Consider the following 21,095-nt stretch of genomic DNA (forward strand, 5'->3'; position numbering starts at 1 on the left):
TTTATGAAACTTGGCGCCGGTTGTTCATAGTTTCCGTGGCAGCACACGTCGCTGTGACGTCGCTGTGATGCCGAACATCCCTCCCACTCCAGGAAGTGGATGTTTGCCGCCGTCAGCGATGTCGCACGGGAGGTAAGTACATGTGACGGGGGGGTTTAACGCCTTTGTGCGCCACGGCCAATCAATTGCCGTGACGCAAAAATGACGGGGGCGGGTACGATCGATCGAGAAATTGCACGATCGGTCGTTCCGTGTAAAGCACCCTTTAGAGGCATGCTGTGGAGTGAAGTTTTGCCTACCTGGCGCTATTATTCCGAATTGGATAGACCACCGGATGTGTACTGCACGCGGGTGGGAATGACTTGAGTCTTCGGGCGTCTAGGGATCTGATTCAAAACAAAATGTGACTGTTTTCGGCTCTTGTCATCCCACCCTGGTTTAGTGATTGTGTGGTCTGACATAGTTGCGTGAATGGTATGCCGACACGCTAGCTCGTTTGGGGGAGTCAATAGAGCGCGAGTGAAAGTTAATCGAGAAATTCGACGTTTTGTTTCTCACGTGGAGGGTGTCGCAGTTAGGCACCCAGATTTGGAATCTTCATCCGCTGAATTTGTGCGTCGGGACTGTGTCCATGTGAATTCGGTCGGCATTGATATGTGGGCCTTGGGGCTTATGGATGGGGTAGAGAAGGCTTTGGGTTTATGGGAGGACTCGCGCGCACAAGGGACCATGCGAGCTCACGGTGGCGGAAAGGAGGGGCGTGTCTGAAGGCGGGGGTTTGCACAGAAGAGGATGAACCCAGTGCAAGAGCGGGTTACCTCTAGTGGTGCAAGCGTTTGGTGAAACGGGTCCTTGCTGGGTTGAGTCTCAGCGGGACATGGTGTGGGCAACATCCGGCCAGAGTTCTCGAGTCGGTGTGGTGCGGCTGAGGGCAGGTGGTGGGCCGATGATTCAATGAACAATTTTGTTAACCTTCAGTTACTGCCCCCCCCTCCTTTTTCGGGTGTTCTTCAATGAAGATTTGAAATGTTATATTGTTTATGCTTTGTTATTAATAAAAATGGTCTGCTGTGGCCTTTTATATCCAATGTCACGCAGTATTGGTGTTTTTTTTTTTAGATAAGAGTCTTAGCGGGTAGGGGACATTTGGTTAATGGTTAAATGGTAAGGCCTTTAGTCAGACATTCCGGAGTCGAAGTATTCCCATAGCAAAAACGGTATATCATATAGAGGAAAAAGAAGGTGCAGACAGAACGTATGGTATTACCTGTGCAGCCGGTGGTCAGCGGTGGAGTGTGCAGATATGTGACCGCAGTGAGGTTTATATGCTGGAGAGGGCGGGCCAAGCTAATTGTTTCCTGTGTTGTGGAACGCACGGTGGAGCGCACGCTGCGGGTGCGCAGTGAAACCCGGAATTGCGCGCATGCGCAGTGACATATGACGGGTGAAAGTGATGAAAACTCTTAGAGCTCCAGTCAGGGAGCAAATTAGGTCAGCGTGTCTGCAAGGAACAGGGAGAGAATGACAAATTGCAATATATCAGCAGGATTTAGATATACTACTGAATAATGTAGATTCCTAGATCTAACATATGGAATGAACGTTATCATACTATATGTCGTACATATACATGTGTGCGTGCATTATAAACACACAAGCATATATACTGATACACAAGTAGTTTATGCTATTTAATAACAGGATCAGAGCCCCAGCAATAGCTAAACACATACATGAAAAGTAATGTATATCACAGATGTCCATCCTATCCTATGATTCGGTCTCTCATATCTCCAGATCAAAAATTCTCATATTCTCAATTGAGCCCGTGGGGGGAGAGGGTATTGAGCATATGGATCCAAAAGGATGCTCTTTCTTTTAATTTCTTAACCCTATCACCCCCACGTCTCAACAGTGGAACATGTTCTAGAACGTGAACTCTCAATTGTGAGACTGTGTGTCCACACTGAATAAAAGGATGGGGAATGGGCAATATATATATTTTTCTATGATACAGTTCCTGTTAATTGTCCAACATAGATGCATGCAGAATTGTCCCAATAAGCACTTGTACATTACTATTTATTCTCAATAAAAATCAATTTTGATGAATCTGTCCTTTGTATATTTGGGCTTTCTTGATTGCTCCTCTCCTTTTCCTCTTACTTGTTTATGCGATTAGCCCTTTATATAGTCTTTGATCTTATTAATCGATCTAACAATGATCACTATTTAGTGGTATATTATGTTTATGTAATAAACAACTGTTTAAACTTCTTTTAGATGGAGGAGAGAAGAGTGGAGGACAGCCCCGGATGGAGGCGAATGCGAAAGGTGGAGGAGTGTGGGGTGAGGCCAGGAGCCGATCTTCACTGGAGAAGAGAGGTGGAGGTATGAAGAGTGGAGGACAGCCCCGGATGGCGGCTAATGCGAGAGGTGGAGGAGAAGAAGAAGAGTGGAGGACCGCCCCGGATGGAGGTTGAGAGACATTGAGGAGAGTGGGGTGAGGCCAGGTGCCGATCTCCACTGGAGAAGAGAGGAAGAGAGCCCCGGATGGAGGCTAATGCGAGAGGTGGAGGACAGCCCCAAATGGAGGTTGAGAGACATGGAGGAGTGTGGGGTGAGGCCAGGAGCCGATCTCCACTGGAGAAGAGAGGTGGAGGTATGAAGAGTGGAGGACAGCCCCGGATGGCGGCTAATGCGAGAGGTGGAGGAGAAGAAGAGTGGAGGACCGCCCCGGATGGAGGTTGAGAGACATTGAGGAGAGTGGGGTGAGGCCAGGTGCCGATCTCCACTGGAGAAGAGAGGAAGAGAGCCCCGGATGGAGGCTAATGCGAGAGGTGGAGGACAGCCCCAAATGGAGGTTGAGAGAGATGGAGGAGAGTGGGGTGAGGGCAGTAGCCGATCTCCACTCAAGGTGGAGAAGAGGAGGTGGAGGAGAGCATCGGCTGGAGCCCAACAGTGGTGGAGCGAAGATCGTCGAGAGCAGGAAGAGAAGCCGATCTCAGATGGAGGCCAACAGATCTGGAGCATCTGCAGTGGTTAGGAGAGAAGAGGAGCTGCCGTGACCGTGGTGGCAGCAGTCAGAGAGAGGAGGCCATCAGTCCTGGAGGGAGAGAGAAGAGAGGCCATAGTAAGGGCAGCTCCAGATGGAGGCTAATGCAAGAGGTGGAGGAACGTGGGGTGAGGCCAGGAGCCAATCTGCACTGGAGAAGAGAGGTGCAGGTATGAAGAGTGGAGGACCGCCCCGGATGGAGGTTGAGAGACATTGAGGAGAGTGGGGTGAGGCCAGGAGCTGATCTCCACTGGAGAAGAGAGGAGGAGAGCCCCGGATGGAGGCTAATGCGAGAGGTGGAGGACAGCCCCGGATGGAGGTTGAGACATGGAGGAGAGTGGGGTGAGGCCAGGAGCCGATAGCCACTGGAGATGAGAGGAGGAGAGCCCCGGATGGAGGCTAATGCGAGAGGTGGAGGACAGCCCCGGATGGAGGTTGAGAGACATTGAGGAGAGTGGGGTGAGGCCAGGAGCCGATCGCCACTGGAGAAGAGAGGAGGAGAGCCCCGGATGGAGGCTAATGCGAGAGATGGAGGACAGCCCCGGATGGAGGTTGAGAGAGATGGAGGAGAGTGGGGTAAGGCCAGGAGCCGATCTCCATTGGAGAAGAGAGGAGGAGAGCCCCGGATGGAGGCTAATGCGAGAGGTGAAGGTTGAGAGAGATGGAGGAGAGTGGGGTGAGGCCAGGAGCCGATCTCCACTCAAGGTGGAGAAGAGGAGGTGGAGGAGAGGCTCGGATGGAGACCAACAGTGGTGGAGCGAAGATCGGCGAGAGCAGGAAGAGAAGCCGATCTCAGATGGAGGCCAACAGATCTGGAGCATCTGCAGTGGTTAGAGAGAAGAGGAGCTGCCGTGACCATGGTGGCAGCAGTCAGAGAGGAGGCCATCAGTCCTGGAGGGAGAGATAAGAGAGGCCATAGTGAGAGCAGTGCTGCTCTGAGCCTTCCTGGAGAGAGAAAGAAGAGGCTCTGTGGGGGCAGCAGTGTGACCATCCGTCCTGGGAGCAGCGGTGCTCTGAGCCATCCTGGAGCTGTTCCGGAGCAGATTGGTGAGTGTGACTTCTTGTGTGGCTTTCTCCCCTGGGAGCAGATCTGTGTGACTGTTCATTCTCCCTCAGGTTACTGACCATTCACAGATTAAAAATGACATCAGGTTTTGTCCAAGTTAAAAAAAGCTTCAGAGATGTCAGACCGCTTGGACAAACTTGAGGCCGATGCTACAAAAATCAGTCAACCATTTGTTTTTCTTGACTGTACTACGGCATTTGGAAACTCTACCTAGTGACAGCCAGTTAAATATAATGCAAGCCTGTCAGGAAACTGTAGCACACGAAATAAATAGTCAACAGCCCACCCAACCTTACCAGTCTCCTGTCCCACCTCAAGCACAACCTTCCCGACATTATCAGACCCCCACCCAATCTTACCATGCCCCCCCAAACTTTGCAACCACTCACAAAGTTACCATGCCCCACTACTCTGCCAAAGTTACCATGCCCCCGCCCAACCTTTCCCAACTTGCAAACAACCAAAGGAGTCTCAACCTTACTTGGCTCCATCCCAACAGTACCCTGGACTGTCCCAACAATCTCCGCCTACCCATTATCTTGCATGTCATCCTTCCCCTGCTACTAATCGTGACTCTCCTGCCATCTTTCCCTTCCCCCATTTCCACACCACTACCACCATCCACTCATCGTCCAGAATCTTCCCATAGTTTTCTCTGCTCTCCGAACCGATTCCTACACCTTCACCTTTTTCATCCACTCCCAGCAGAGGTCACAAATATTGCCCGATTTCTGTACTACGTGAACCCCAGAGCTGTTACCTTCGAGTACCTTCACAGACCCAGCAAGACCAAGGCTTTTTTTTTTTTTTTTACCAAGCTGTGTAGCTTGCCGCTCTCAAAGAGGACAACACTTGTTCTGCTTAAACACTGAAGATTTACCATGTATCATATGAATGCAACAAACATGAGTATACAGCGACCTCTACTTTATCAAGCCTGTGACCTCTTTATGAACTCTACAAGTGAACTTCATGAAGGTATTATAAAAGGACACGTTATGGTTAGCAAAAGGTACGATGCCCTGATGCGCCCCTCAAAGACACCCCAGGCATGCCACCAAGTATTGGAGGTGGCAAAGCAGTAATTTCTTCGCTGAATACATGACATTTAAGGCTGAAGAATGGTTCCAGCTGACGTAGAATTAAGCAGCTACATCCAGGGCCTTTTGGTCCTGCAATACCTACAAAGGCCTTGTGTTGTACAGAACATGACTAAATAATGGCCAGACCTGCGCGGTCTTGTTCAGTAGCTCAAACCATTTTAATGTTTTCCTCTAACCCTTAGATCGCAGAGTGGAGAGGACAGAACACATCCACCAAGGACATCACAAGATTGTCATTGGGGTTAAGGCGCACAAAATTGCATCGATACAAGTGGCCACATTCGTGCTCTCTGAGGGATCTAAAATTTAAGGGTTTGCAAATCCTGTTTGACTCATTCCATTTTGCGAAAGGCGGTTAACTGCTTTTATATTTTTAGTGATTCAAGGTATATGCTGAAAACATCAGGCCATACTTCACTAGGAGCTGTGAAACGGAAAAGGTCTTCTTCGTGACCGTTAGCGGGCAGTGCATACGATGCTCATCCAGCACCCTCAGGCAATATTACTTAAGGTAAGTTTCTCATCAAGCCAATTTTTAAACAAATGTAGAATATATGTATTTATTGTGCCCGGTCTTCCTCCACAGCTACGACCTGCCGATCGTAACCAGCCAACTTGTACGAGTGTGCGAGACATGGACTCTACCGCGATAAACTGATCCGGAGAAGCTTCTATTTGCCTGGTACTTGGCACATTCAAATGAGATGGCGGAAAGAGTCTACTGGGAAAAAATTATTAAAGACATGTGTCATGCCCATGAACTCATGGTTCGTTCAGGGGAGGGTGAGATAAGTAAGAGTCGATCACTAGAGTCATCAAGTGATTCTGGGAATGAGCAGGAATGCAGCGGGGAAACAGTCACTGAGGTATCACAGAATAATGCGTCATCATGGCTCCAAACATTCGTCTTGTTTTGCACGAGATGAACTTCTAAAATTCTGTGAATAAGTTAATCTCGAGTAAAACAAAGTTTGTCGTATACATTATTTTCTGCTTTTGCCGGAGGTTTTACACTGGTTAAACAATCAGACCTATATGTTCGTGTGATGCCCTGGCCTATCAGGTCGTCACAGGGTATTGTGAAATCTGCCCTTCTGCACAGTATCCACTCCTCCTTGGTTACGGGTCCTGGTCCTTTGGTGTTGCTAACAGCTGAGCCAATCAAAATCCTAGAAACACTTTACACTGTACCCACCAGACACCATTGGGGGGCCTGAAGGGAATAGGGCCGCTCACATGGGGGGGGTTGGTGAGCAAAAGTGAGAAAGTGACAGAGCGGAAAAGGAGAGTGAAAGGAGAGGTGGTGGAGTAGTGATCCTCGTGAGGAGAGGTCAGGGAGCAGGGCTCCTGTGTACTAGGTGGCAGAGGTTGGTCTGGGCCTGGTAGGAGCTGGAACCCCGGTCGCAGGGGATCGTGTCAAGGGGCACGGACTGCCGAGGAGGGCAGCAAACTGCCTTGAGCCATCACAGGACAGGGCACGACGGGGTACGTGGAACCTAGGCCGGGAAGTAGCTTCACGTGTCCTGGTAATTTACCCGACGGGGGTGAAGACTTCAAGATTCATCCCCAACCCGCTCCAAAAAAAAAAAAAAAAGAAATACTAACACACCGATGGGATAGGACTTTCCCAATACAGTCCAAAGAAATCCTACGCGTGAACCCTGAAAGCAAGCTCACTCAGTTAGCCATATGGGTGAGCGGGACCCAAAAAGTTTCAGACTCGAGGGTCCAAAGAGAAACACAGGTGCCAGGGAAAAGGCCACAGACTAACCGCACCACCAAGGGCACGGACCCAATATATGTATATACATAATAGACGTTCATATCAGCATTTCTATAATAATACTATATATTGGTGGCCTCCATCCAGTGCAGACGCACGGGTTCCTTTCTATATATGGTAGCCCTACAGGGGAGACTTTCCTCGATGTGTATTCTCCTTGTACGAGCTTTGCAGAGCTCCACGCATGCGCACAAGGGACGCCTTGTGCTCAGCAGCTTTTTTGATCTCTGCAAGCCTCCGGTGTCCTTAATGCGCAAGCGCATACATGGCGCTTTGTATTGCTAGCCGGGCAGTGTTACCAGCACCACAGGTGGGTGTATTTGTTGTTTTTATTCACAATATATATAGGCGTGTCTCTCCACACTCTAGCACCTTTCCCTGATGAAGCCACTTTAGGTGGCGATACGCGTGGGGTCACCCACTCTGAGCTATTTACGCTTACCACATGGTAATTACTTTTCTATGGACCCTGTGTTCCTTTCATCAGCCATCCTGTGCTTCTTTCCATGCCTAATGGTAGCCTCATGGCTCCCTAGTGCTTGAGATTTTATCTGATTTTTTGTCCGTGTAAACTCTATCAAATGGACGCCTTGTATTGCGGGACATTTGCCTCCCTTCCAGCATTTGTTTATTTTCTATCCATGTGTGGGCAGTACTATTATGTTGTTTAAAAACCTTTTCGCCGGATGTAATGCTATTGTTCCATCTTCCATTTTGTAACATTGGTACGACTAAGTATTATATCATTAGGGGACTCCTCTCCACTATACAATTTGGCTGTGTCATATGTGGTTATTTTGAGAGGTATTACAAGTGTTCCAAGCTGATTGTGGCGTCAGCAGAAAGGTTACCCAGTCTTCTATTTTCGGCTCCCTGCACACCAGGATGGTTATATTGCTTTTTCAACATACTGGCTACCTGTTTGTATTTCTTACAACTTAGTACATGTCAATGTTTTGTTACTATGGTTATTGCTGTCCCTTTCAAGGTTGTGGTTATATAGAACCACCTGTACTGACAGGGTCTGTGTATATTCCATCTCTAGTTTTGGGCCTTTCAGTACTATTTCATGGCATTCCTCCTGCAATACTCATATATAGCACAGGTGACGGATTGATTCCTTTTGTCTGGTGTATTGTGCCTTTCTTTATGGCATCAGACTTATAGGTACACATGGTATCATAACATGTACTTCTGATTGTTTATACATGCGCATCTGTATTTAAATACATATATTCTACCTCATGTTTGTACATGTATGATTTTCTATTTGCCATGTATATTGGTTCAAGCCTCGCTCAGAGTGTGCTGTCCTACATGTCCTTTTAGATGTTTTTACCTCTGTGTGTTTTTGAATAAAGCCTATTTATAATCTCCATCATTGTTGTAGGTGTGCCCTTGATTCATATGCGGTATCTGTTTTCTCCCCCCCGTGTACTACCATGCTAACATGCTATTCAATGCAGCATGACCAGAGGTGACGCGTGTACCTGTTACTACTGATCTGAATGCACACCACTTCCGGACATGCGCTCTATGAAGCTGGGTGTACGTCTCCCGGCTTCAGAGAGGTCTGGTGCACACGACTGGACGTGCCGGTACTTCAGATCAGTGGGGACAGCGGACCACAGGTACACACGTAACCTCTGGTGATGCTGCATTGAATAGCATGATAACATGCCCCTGTGGGTGTACTAACATGCAAAGAGGGCGAAAGAAGCACAGGAACGAACGCCCTTGTGACTAGTCCCTGCACTCCATAGCATATAATAAAAAAATCTTTAGAAATATTTTTCTAAAGATCTCTTTATGTACGCTACTAAATACAGGTATAGTTAGGCCAGGAATAGCAATATGTACCCAGAGCTGCTCGTGGTCCTGGGTGCATATTGTACCTGACAGGTTCCCTTAAACACCTGACTTAAACATTGTACAGGCCTCCAGACATTTTAGACCACAAAAAAAAACAAACAAACGTTCCAGAGCGCAACGATCGCACCCGCCCTGCAGAGAAACAGCAGAGTCCTCAGTGAGAGAAGTCGTGCTTTTCATGTACTATTTTTCATACAAGCGGCCAGACAGTGCTTGGCTCTGCTCCCTGCAGCCTCTCCCTGCCTGTGATCTCTGGCTCTGCTCCCTGCAGCCTCTCCCTGCCTGTGATCTCTGGCTCTGCTCCCTCCAGCCTCTCCCTGCCTGCGATCTCTGGCTCTGCTCCCTGCAGCCTCTCCCTGCCTGCGATCTCTGGCTCTGCTCCCTGCAGCCTCTCCCTGCCTGCGATCTCTGGCTCTGCTCCCTGCCTGCGATCTCTGGCTCTGCTCCCTGCAGCCTCTCCCTGCCTGCGATCTCTGGCTCTGCTCTCTGCAGCCTCTCCCTGCCTGTGATCTCTGGCTCTGCTCCATGCAGCCTCTCCCTGCCTGTGATCTCTGGCTCTGCTCCATGCAGCCTCTCCCTGCCTGTGATCTCTGGCTCTGCTCCCTGCAGCCTCTCCCTGCCTGTGATCTCTGGCTCTGCTCCCTGCAGCCTCTCCCTGCCTGTGATCTCTGGCTCTGCTCCCTGCAGCCTCTCCCTGCCTGTGATCTCTGGCTCTGCTCCCTGCAGCCTCTCCCTGCCTGTGATCTCTGGCTCTGCCGTCCTCTCGCTCTGGGGGCCCATAGCTTTCTAGTTACACCACTGCGAACACCGCTGGCCTACTCACGTTTGCACATCACTATATTACTAACGTTTTTATAATTTACAGGACTGTGGAAGATGAGGAGCCATCTACATCCACTGGCATAGGTCAGTTACTGTGGACAACCCACCCACAGCAGATCCTGAATGTGTGGATACTTCTGCTACAGAAGACTCTACATCCTCTGATGTCTCCAGTGAGGACGATGAGGCCAACGCTGCACCCACTGATGAGGATTATAACTCTGAAACCAGTGAAGGAGAGAATGACCACGAACCTGAACCTGTAGAACCGGAGACCACCCAAAGAAAAGAGAAGCCCAGCAACAGCCCAGCATGGGCAGAGGTAAGACTCTCTCTCTGTCTCCATTTGTTTCTCTGTCTCCCTCTCTGGTCTCTGTCTCCTGTACATACATATGGGTTTGGGTTTCTTTGCTTTTTTTTTATATTAAAGTTGTAATTTTTTTCCTCCAAATTTATAAATCTTCAAAGGATGAAATTGAGTGTTGCTTCGAGGATCAAAATGCGGGAAGCAGGATTGTATGATCGCCATCCTTTGTCCGATCCAATCTTACAAGGTTTTTCTGACTATTTGCAAAACCATTGTAAACTAGAAAGGTACAAACAAAATATTGAAGAGGTGTCGAGGTTTCTATATTTTATGAACAAGCGCCGTGTGAGCCTCAGCTTTGAAAGTACATTGAGAAAACACGCTCGTTATTCAAAAAGCTGAAAGACATTGGCCTGTGCAACCAAACCGCCTCCAACTACCTGAAGCATGTCCGGAGATTTGTACACTACCTGCTGTTTGTGACCAGTGTAACGTGGCGAAACCAAAAACTCTACAAGGTCATGAAATATTTTAGTTATGGATATCCAAGACATTTTGTAAGGGAATTGCAAAAGAGGTGGTGACAAAAAGGTATGTCATGAGCTAACTTCTCATTCAGAGGCATGAACAATTTTAAATTTTGGGGGGGTTTGTTTGTCACACACACACACACACACACACACACACACACACACACACACACACACACACACACACACACACACACTTTTATAGGCCTTACCTAACCATCACATTTATTAATCTCTTAGGTACCAGGAGTTGCAGAAATCCGACAAAACACCAGAGCAATGTCGGGTGCTTCTGAATATCGCAAAGCCAGCTTTCTCACAAGCCATCAAGAATGTCAAAGATGGATCCAGAGATCAAGCGTATCAGCTGGAGATACTGTATTATCTTGAAGCCCTACTCGTACTACGACACTTACAAAGACCAGGAGTCGTCAGAAATATGACTAAGTAACAACCTGCACCTCATTATTGTTCTTTAAAACCACCTCTCTCCAACTCTCCCATGTATTGATTCCCAGGTTTGAGTGGACGGAAAGGATGCATCACTTCTATGAATATAAAGAAGAGCTGGCCGTTGTTGGCGTTAAATCTCATAAAACTGCTTCCAACAAGTAGCGTGTTTTGTCCTTAATCAAGAAGAAGTGGTCAGATTTTCCTGTTGCAGCGACAGCCACACATATGAGGGGGTTCTGCCCTATGAGGACAGTAAACCTACAGAATAAGAGGGTGGTACCTCTCCTCCGCCATATTTTATCCTGACGTTTTCCTGCCCTGGTGGAGCGGATGCCTCTCAGGTGGGTGCTGTTGTGGACTCCAGTAAGAAACTGTCTTGTTGAAATCTTACCTTAACATTCAAGAGCCCCGTTCAAAATCTAACAAGTGGTTAATTGTTTTTGTTTTTTTCCCCCCCAGTGGTTTAACGTCTACTTTTCAAAAGAGAGACCGGGCTGTCTTGTGTGGCCAGCACCGGTCCGAATACCTTCTTATCGACTACAGGAAGAAGGGTTTAGAACGTATCCAATGACCTTGCACGCCACCTAAGAAAGTAAGGGATAATTCAAAAAACTATATTTTAAATGTTATTTGCCACGCCTATTTGCCCAATATTCCAAGGTTACCCTAAAATTCATAAAAATTGCTTTCCCCCACCATTCCGCCCTATTGTGGCTAGCAAAGGGTCTCTAACCAGCCGGTTATCGGACTGGTTGGACAACATTTTGCAGCCCCTTGTCAAACAAGCCATAGGATATATTTGTGACACTAAACACTTACTTCAGGTGAGCCAAACGATTGAATGGTCCCCCGATATATTTTGGGTGACCAGTGACGTGTCAGCACTTTATTCCACCATGCCACATAAGGCTATTTCTGCTCTTTGTTTCCATTTAAATTTGCACCCTGATATGGATGTATCCTACAAGGAATACATCATTACTGTTATCAAATTTTTGTTACAGCACAATTTTTTCAGTTTTAATAAAACATTTCTTCAAATCAACGGTTGTCCCATGGGAGAAAGTTTTTCTTGCTCCCTTGCTAACCTGTAAATGACATGGTGGGAGCATACATAGTGGGAGCATTCATACTCCCGACAACACTTTTCTTCCCCATATTAAATGGTACGCAAGGTACATTGACGACCTTATTATGATATGGAAAAAAACCTAAAACAGACCTCGAAAATACCATGGATACATTTAAAAAACTACATCAATTCCAATGATCTCTATTTACAATTCACTGTAGAACATACCAGCTTGACCCCCTTTTTAGATGTGATTCTGTTGATAATACAGGTCGTATTCAAACCACCCTTTACAGGAAACCTATTAGCGGCAACACAATCTTACATGCCCAAAGTAGCCATACCTCTCACACCAGATGTCATTTACCTGTTGGAGAGTTTACGAGCCAGTCGGCTCTGTTCTACTGAAATAGCCTATAATCATGAAAAACGCATTACATCACGCCTACTCCATAGAGGCTATTCACACGATATTAAAGAGCCATACATATAGCTGATAAACAGGAATCTAATATTTGGAGTAATAAAATGGTCTTCTCTACTCCATATAGTAAAGATTTTTACAATATCAAAAAAATATTCTACAAATTTACTCCTATGCTTACACAAGATCCTATACTATCAGATATCATCGCCAAAAGGTATTATTGTCATTGCTCGCAGATCTACCAACATAGGCAACATCAGATCTCCATCTTTATATTTATCTAATAAGCCTACTGACATGGCTCAAAACTACGGGCTCCTACAAATGCGGCAGCAGTCGCTGTCATTTATGGCAATACATGAATAAAACTATAAGTTTCACAGATGAACACAAAAAATATTACCTCGTTTATTAATTGCGCTACAACATGTCGTATATCGTGCAACTTGCTCTGCAAACATTACATTGGTTGCACTTCTCGAAACTTGCGCAAACGCATATCTGAACATTCCCATAACCGCGACCAATGTAATTCCGAGCCAAATCACGAAACCTAGAGCCATGTCAGGTCTCACCAAACGTCTACGAAGCACATAATGGTGACTTTTCGTATCTTGAGATCATTGGCATTGAAAGGGTTAACCGCCCCCAACGAGGCGGAGACTGGTTTGAAAAGCTTTTGTATACAGAAGCCAAATGGATTCTAAAATTAAATGTAAGTTTCTCCAACGGTTTAAATTATCGCTCTGACTTAAGATAGATCTTATAGAATATCAAGTAGGTAGATCGCATAATTTACCATATGATTCTATTCCTATCATCATCATCATATATAACATGTATTAAACACATATTTAAATGTGCATTTACAGTTATGGTTGTAATATTATTCAAATCTACTTCTATATCGTACATATCGATCAATAATAATGATAATCGCTACAGCTTTAGCACATATTTTTCTATGAAGCATTTGGTACATACGAGTACTTCCAATACATATAATATTCTTATACGCGCTAACTTGGTACTTATATTGACTGTCCCGTTTTTCTTTTTTGATATATACATCTGTTAAATTGTTGATACTTACCTATGTAAAACGTTATTTGTGTAGGTTTGTTAATTTTTGCCAGCAGTGATACTCCCCCCCCCCTCCCCCCGGACACCGCAGCTTGATAGGAGTTTCCTAATCCTGTTGTTACTAGTCCTACCTTTTGGCATAGAACATGCTTTTATCCCCCTCACACAAACACCTATGACTAAGGACTGCTTTTAATCACTGTCCGAAACGAGTAAGGTGTTTCATGCACTTTGCCCCATCCTTCTGCGCTTTTATATTTGTTTTTTCTTGAATATTTCATATGATGGATTTTCGATGCTGGATCCAACCTTCCCTTTGACTACAGCTTGGCCTACCTGGTGGATCACGAGCATTCCCAGCCCTGCAGCACAGTGATTGACGGTAAGCTGAAGTTTTTCTACTTTCAACACTCATTTTACATGTTGTGCCTTGTTATGATCGACTCTATTCCTTTCTAGGTATAAACGCGCCTCCAGTCAGCTGGTCAGAAAAGTGTCAGACATGTACCATGTCTAACCTAACAGAGAAAGAGGACTGCCGAGACCCACCCACCGATTCCCCCTCGCAATGTATGAGACCACACATGGAATATCTTTTCTTTTGTACTTTATTGAAGGTATCCACGTAACACCATTCAATGTTGATATAAAAAGGGGGGTTGCTTGTTATTTTGGCCATAGCTTTAACCACAGGCACAAATCCACCTTAAACCTGAAGGAGGAGGCCGATGCCTACGGCCGTCCGTGGCAGATTGTCTCTCACCAAATCCCTCTTCCATCGGCTGTGACTTCTGAACTTGTAACTAAACATTTCAAAGGGAGGGAGGAGGGCGGGCGATGCTCACCCTGAGGGCAGATTGTGGTAAGAGAAAGGAGGGACTCCGGAGGCTGCTTATAAGACCTGGAGGAGGTCCTAGCAAGGAAGGGGGGCAGCGAGGAGCATTGCACAGTGGGGAGGAGGGAGAGGTGACCATGGAAAAACATAGCAAGGGGCTCAGCAGTCAGGGGCAGCGGCATCAGCCGCAGTGCCCTGCAAAGTATCTTTTCTGGAAATACTTCAGGCATTCGACCATGACAGCGGAGAGGAACTACAGGGAGGAAACATTAGGGGACCTCTGAAGCGTTCCACCTGGTTGCAGCAGCAGGTAGACCAAGGGAAACCCAGCACCTCTCTCTCTCGATCTCTCTCTCTCTCTCTCTCTCTCTCTCGATATCTCTCTCTCTCTCTCTCTCGATATCTCTCTCTCTCTCTCTCTCGATATCTCTCTCTCTCTCTCTCTCGATATCTCTCTCTCTCTCTCGATATCTCTCTCTCTCTCTCGATATCTCTCTCTCTCTCTCGATATCTCTCTCTCTCTCTCGATATCTCTCTCTCTCTCTCGATATCTCTCTCTCTCTCTCGATATCTCTCTCTCTCTCGATATCTCTCTCTCTCTCGATATCTCTCTCTCTCTCGATATCTCTCTCTCTCTCGATATCTCTCTCTCTCGATATCTCTCTCTCTCTCTCGATATCTCTCTCTCTCTCTCGATATCTCTCTCTCTCTCGATATCTCTCTCTCTCTCGATATCTCTCTCTCTCTCGATATCTCTCTCTCTCTCGATATCTCTCTCTCTCTCGATATCTCTCTCTCTCTCGATATCTCTCTCTCTCTCGATATCTCTCTCTCTCTCGATATCTCTCTCTCTCTCTCTCTCGATATCTCTCTCTCTCTCTCGATATCTCTCTCTCTCTCTCGATATCTCTCTCTCTCTCTCGATATCTCTCTCTCTCTCTCGATATCTCTCTCTCTCTCTCGATATCTCTCTCTCTCTCTCTCTCGATATCTCTCTCTCTCTCTCGATATCTCTCTCTCTCTCTCTCTCTCTCGATATCTCTCTCTCTCTCTCGATATCTCTCTCTCTCTCTCTCTCGATATCTCTCTCTCTCTCTCTCTCGATATCTCTCTCTCTCTCTCGATATCTCTCTCTCTCTCTCGATATCTCTCTCTCTCTCTCTCTCGATATCTCTCTCTCTCTCTCTCTCTCTCTCTCGATATCTCTCTCTCTCTCTCTCGATATCTCTCTCTCTCTCTCTCTCGATATCTCTCTCTCACTCGATATCTCTCTCTCACTCGATATCTCTCTCTCACTCGATATCTCTCTCTCACTCGATATCTCTCTCTCACTCGATATCTCTCTCTCACTCGATATCTCTCTCTCACTCGATATCTCTCTCTCTCGATATCTCTCTCTCACTCGATATCTCTCTCTCTCGATATCTCTCTCTCGATATCTCTCTGAGAGTGGAGCAGGACACTGAAGGAGCAGGACACTAAGATGAGCTCCTGATTCAACCAGAGTTTATACCTTATAATGAGCAGATTGGAGGACATAATACGGAAATCTACAGATATGACGGAGTACTAAGCACACCGGACAAACATTTTAAGGATTTTAAGCAATGACAATAAAAATCACAAGAAAAATTAATACACAGATGGAAAAGCAGGAAAAGATTGCCTAGTGGAAACCCAGCAAACAGACCACCATCAAACCCTACCAGCACAGCGCATCCCCAAGGTAAGGGCTCCATGCCAATACACTGCTAAAATAAGAATTGATCGTATATTACGCATTAGAAAATATAAAAGAAAGACCTTTAAAATGAAACACGGGGATTGCACTGTAGTCAATGCAGGAGACCTGGAGAAGGCAACTGGAGCCAGCAGGGGGTCTGACACATTAGTGATACCCTTCCCTGAGAATGCCAAATCCAAGGAAGCTAGAAAAGCCATAAAACTGGACTCTATAGCTGGGTTTACACACTGCAACATCTCAAACGACATTGCTGTAACGTCACCGGTTTTGTGATGCAATAGCGATGTTGTTTGCGATGTTGCAGTGTGTGAAACCTATCAGCGACCTGGCCCCTGCTGTGAAGTTGCTGATCGCTACAAATCGTTCAGGACCATTCCTAGGTCCTTTGTTTCCCCCTGTGCAGCATGCATCGCTACAAAGTTTGTGTGTGAAAGACTTTGCAGCGACTTTGTAAGCAACTTCCCTTTCAAAAAGCTGCTTATCAACGTCCCCAACAACCAGCTAGGTCGCTCTGCAGGTCCGGATCGCTGTTGAGTTGTTGGCCAGGTTTGCCTGTTTGACAGCTCACCAGCAACTCAACAGAGACTTAGGGAGGTCGCTGTTACGTCACAAAACCGGTGACGTTACAGCGATGTCCTTTGCGATGTTGCAGTGTGTAAACCCAGCTTATGAAGAAAAACCCAGAGACACTACTAATAGACTTTAATGAACAGGGGGAAAAACAAATCTGTTATTCTACTCAGGGCACCATGAAGCCTGGGACCAGACTCTCAGCAAACATTACAAGATCAAAACGCAGGGCATTAGCAGGGGCAAACAAATTAGAATACAGGATGAGGAGGACCCTGAAACCTTTAATCTCTCCATAAATATGTATAGCAATGGAACTATCATGGTCCAAGGAACGGAACCAAAAATGGAGGAATATAATCAACAATTCCAGCACATTAAAAACCAATTGAAAACCCTAATGAAGGAAGGAAGCATATTCACAAGTGACCAGACAATCAACATCCACCCCCCAGCCCCATCTACATCCCAATCATCACAACCCCCCAGGGATATACTCAGAGACTGCTTGGCCCAATTAGAAAGCGAGTTTATTCAATTCAAAGAAGAATTTCAAAGAAGCCAAGGTGAGAAAAATGCAAATGACCAACTGAGGGGGGAAATATCAAGGGTGAAAAACAGACCTGTGGGAATTGCAAAGGTCACTTCAAGGGCTGCAGGAAGAAAATGCATACCTCAAAGAAGAAATAACCCAGCTAAAATCCTCAATCCTACAACAAAAACCAGAGAGGGCACCTCAAAGTATAAGCACTCCCCCAAAACAAATGCCTGCACCAACTACCCGGGTGCCAGATATATCAGACCTGCGACAACCTCAGCCAGACGGACTCTACACATAACCCCAGCAATAACAATACAGCCCCACCAGCACAGCAAATCAGGGGGTCCAACACCTCTGGACCCAACAACACGAAGGAAACCCCTACCATCAACCCCAGCAATGAAAATGCATCATCACAACAAACAAGGGCAATCAACACTCAGAGACCCAACACACAGAAAACAAATAGCCCAAATAAAACACTGGATCCTGATATAGTCCTAATAATAGACTCAAATGGGAAATACCTGGATACTAAGAGACTGTTTCCGACGGCTCGGGTTATAAAAATTCACTGCTCAACGATCCCACAAGCAGAGGAGGTGATCAGTAACCCATATTTCACCGAGCCCACACACCTCATACTACACACCGGCACAAACGATATCCACCAAGAGACAATCACAAAGGACCTATCAAAACTCGCACTAGCAGCCCAGCAAAAATTCCCCAGAACCAAAATAATCCTGTCTGCCCTGCTTCCAAGGAAAGATGTACACCAACAAATAACCCAGCAAATCAACTCAGAACTGGCCGCCAGTATAACCTCAGCACCAAACATACAGCTGACAAACACCCTGAAATAACGCTTCATCACCTCTATGACGACAAACACCTCAATAAACAAGGAGTCAGCCATCTAGCAAGAGAGCTAAAGGACATGGTTCTAAACAGACCTCCAAGACCACAAGCAAGACACCCACCAAACAGATGGCAGCCCACAGAGATGGCAGAAATACACGAGACCACATGCCCCAAAATGGCAATACAAAGCAACAGAGGGCAGCAACATGGCAGAAATAAGGACATTGCTCAACACATTGTACAGCAAACTCTTAGGACACTACTAAAATATGCCACCCAAACCCACCACTAAATCCGGTTATGTCCTATGAAAATCTATCCTTCCTCATAAGGTATATCAACTAAAAATGACATCCTTAGTTAGCAGCAGCTGGAACATTCAAGGATTGAATGCCTCAGCTTTTGGGTTCAAGACAAATGACCCAGACTTCAAACAAAGGCTAAAGAACATTGACATCCAGATCCTCCTGGAGACATGGGCCCGGGCAGAGGAGGAATCTCTCGCACCCATGGGATACAAGGAATTTTCTGTCTCCGCCCAGAAAAACAAGAACACCAAACACGGCCGCTGCTCAGGGGGCATACTAATATGGTACAAGGAGGAGATCCAAGAACATATCAAGGCAATAAAAAGAGGAGAAAGCCATATCTGGATGAGGATAAGTAGCTCCATCCTCACCTCTCAGCAGGACATCTACCTCTGCGCAACCTACATCCCTCCATCAGAATCCCCATACTTTAAGTTGGACATCTACGAGGAACTTCAGAGGGAGGTAGCCCAATTCCAGTCCAAAGGTAAGGTGCTCATCTGTGGAGACCTGAACGCCAGGACAGGTACAGAGAAGGACTACCTGTCACCTGACGGAAACACATACGTCCTGGGAGATGAGCCCTTCTACAGAGACTCAGTACAGACAACAACAGCTACGACAGAGTGGTGAATAAAAGCGGCAGAAAACTGCTGAACCTGTGCCGGAGCTTGGGGCTGCATATACTGAACGGGCGCACCAGGGGTGACTCAGATTTACACTAAACTCCCACACGGGCAGTAGTGTAGTGGATTATGCCATAACAGACATAGACCCAGCAAACATAAATGCCTTCATAGTCACCCCCGACACCCACATGTCAGACCACAACCAGACACTGCTGTACTTGAGATCCACGGACAAGTCACCCACACAAAAGCCCCACTTGAGCGGTCTCCACAACTTGCCACCATCCTTCAAGTGGTCCAAACAGCCATTGAATACACCAACATGACCAACAGAACAGAGATTAAAGAGCTGCTTGTAAACTTTCACACAAAATCCTATACATCAAACCAGCAAGAAGTCAACCTGGCAGTAAACGACTTTAATAACATCCTATATACCATGGCAGAGCTAGCAGGCCTCAGAAGGACCAACTCCAAGAGACCTACTAATGAACAAGGCCAAAAATGGTTTGATAAAGAATGCAAGACACTGCGCAACTCCCTAAGGATAGCCTCAAATCAAAAACACAGAGACCCGGACAACAAGGAGCTAAGAGTGGTCTATGACACCCTACAGAGGCAATACAAGCGAACCCTCAAGGAGAAAAAACAAAAGCACATCTCCCACAAACTGCAGCAGCTCGAAGACTCCCTCCAGGACAACTCATTCTGGGAGACATGGAGCCATATCGGTACAAGTCCCAAGCAAAGCACCCTCCACATTCAAAATGGCAACATCTGGCACAGCTACTTCAAGGGCCTCTACAAGAATATCCCAGAAGACGACCTAACCCCAGAACAGGAGCATATAATGACTAAACTGAGGGACATGGAGGAGACAATCAAGGACTTTCAAAATCCTCTGGACATACCAATCAGTGTGCTGGAAATAAAAGACAGAATCAAACTGCTAAAATGTAAGAAGGCCGCGGGCAGTGACGGCACCTGCCAGAGATGATCAAATACAGTTCCCCAGAAATACATGCAGCACTGGCAAAACTATTCACCCACGTCCTGAGTGCCGGCTACTTCCCTCAAAGCTGGAATCAAGGTCTCATAACGCCCATCTACAAGAATGGAGACCGGTATGACCCAGTAAACTACAGAGGGATCTGTGTCAACAGCATTCTGGGAAAACTGTTTAACAGCATCATTAATAAAAGGATTATCGCCTTCCTCACCCAGGGTGACGTCCTCAGCAGAAGCCAAGCTGGGTTCATGCCAAACCACCGCACCACGGACCACATTTACACCCTGCAAAGCCTCATCAAAACCCACGTCCACGGCAAAAAACAGGGGAAAATATTTGCATGTTTCGTGGACTTCAAAAAGGCATTTGACTCAGTTTGACATCCAGGCCTGTTCCTGAAACTTCTGGAGAGTGGAATAGGTGGCAGAACCTACGACGTGATCAAGAGCTCATACACTGAGAACCGGTGCAGCGTGAAGGTGAACGGAAAGAGGACGGCTTTCTTCCGACAGGGCCGTGGGGTCAGACAGGGCTGCAGCCTGAGCCCAACTCTATTCAACATCTATATAAATGGACTAGCAGCAGCTCTAGAGTCCTCCCCCACTCCAGGCCTCAGTCTGCATGACCGAGAGGTGAAGTTCCTGCTGTACGCAGACGACCTCCTGCTACTCTCCCCAACCGAGAAAGGCCTCCAAGATAGCCTGGCAGTACTGGAAACATTCAGCACCACATGGGCGCTTCCCATCAACCAAAAGAAGACCAAAGTCATGGTGTTTCAGAAGAGGAACCAGAACAAAATAAACACTCCCTCCTTCACATTAAATGGCTCCACGCTGGAGAAAACCAGCAGCTATACCTACCTCGGTCTGGAGCTAAGCAATAACGGGAGCCTCAAGCAAGCAGCAGAAGCCCTGAAAGGAAAAGCGTGCAGAACCTTCTACGCCATCAGAAGACAACTGTACCACCTCAAACCACCTGTGAGAGTCTGGCTCAAGATATTTGACAGCGTCATCACCCCTATA

Source organism: Anomaloglossus baeobatrachus, chromosome 1, assembly GCF_048569485.1.
Source record: "Anomaloglossus baeobatrachus isolate aAnoBae1 chromosome 1, aAnoBae1.hap1, whole genome shotgun sequence".
In the NCBI taxonomy this organism is placed as follows: domain Eukaryota; kingdom Metazoa; phylum Chordata; class Amphibia; order Anura; family Aromobatidae; genus Anomaloglossus; species Anomaloglossus baeobatrachus.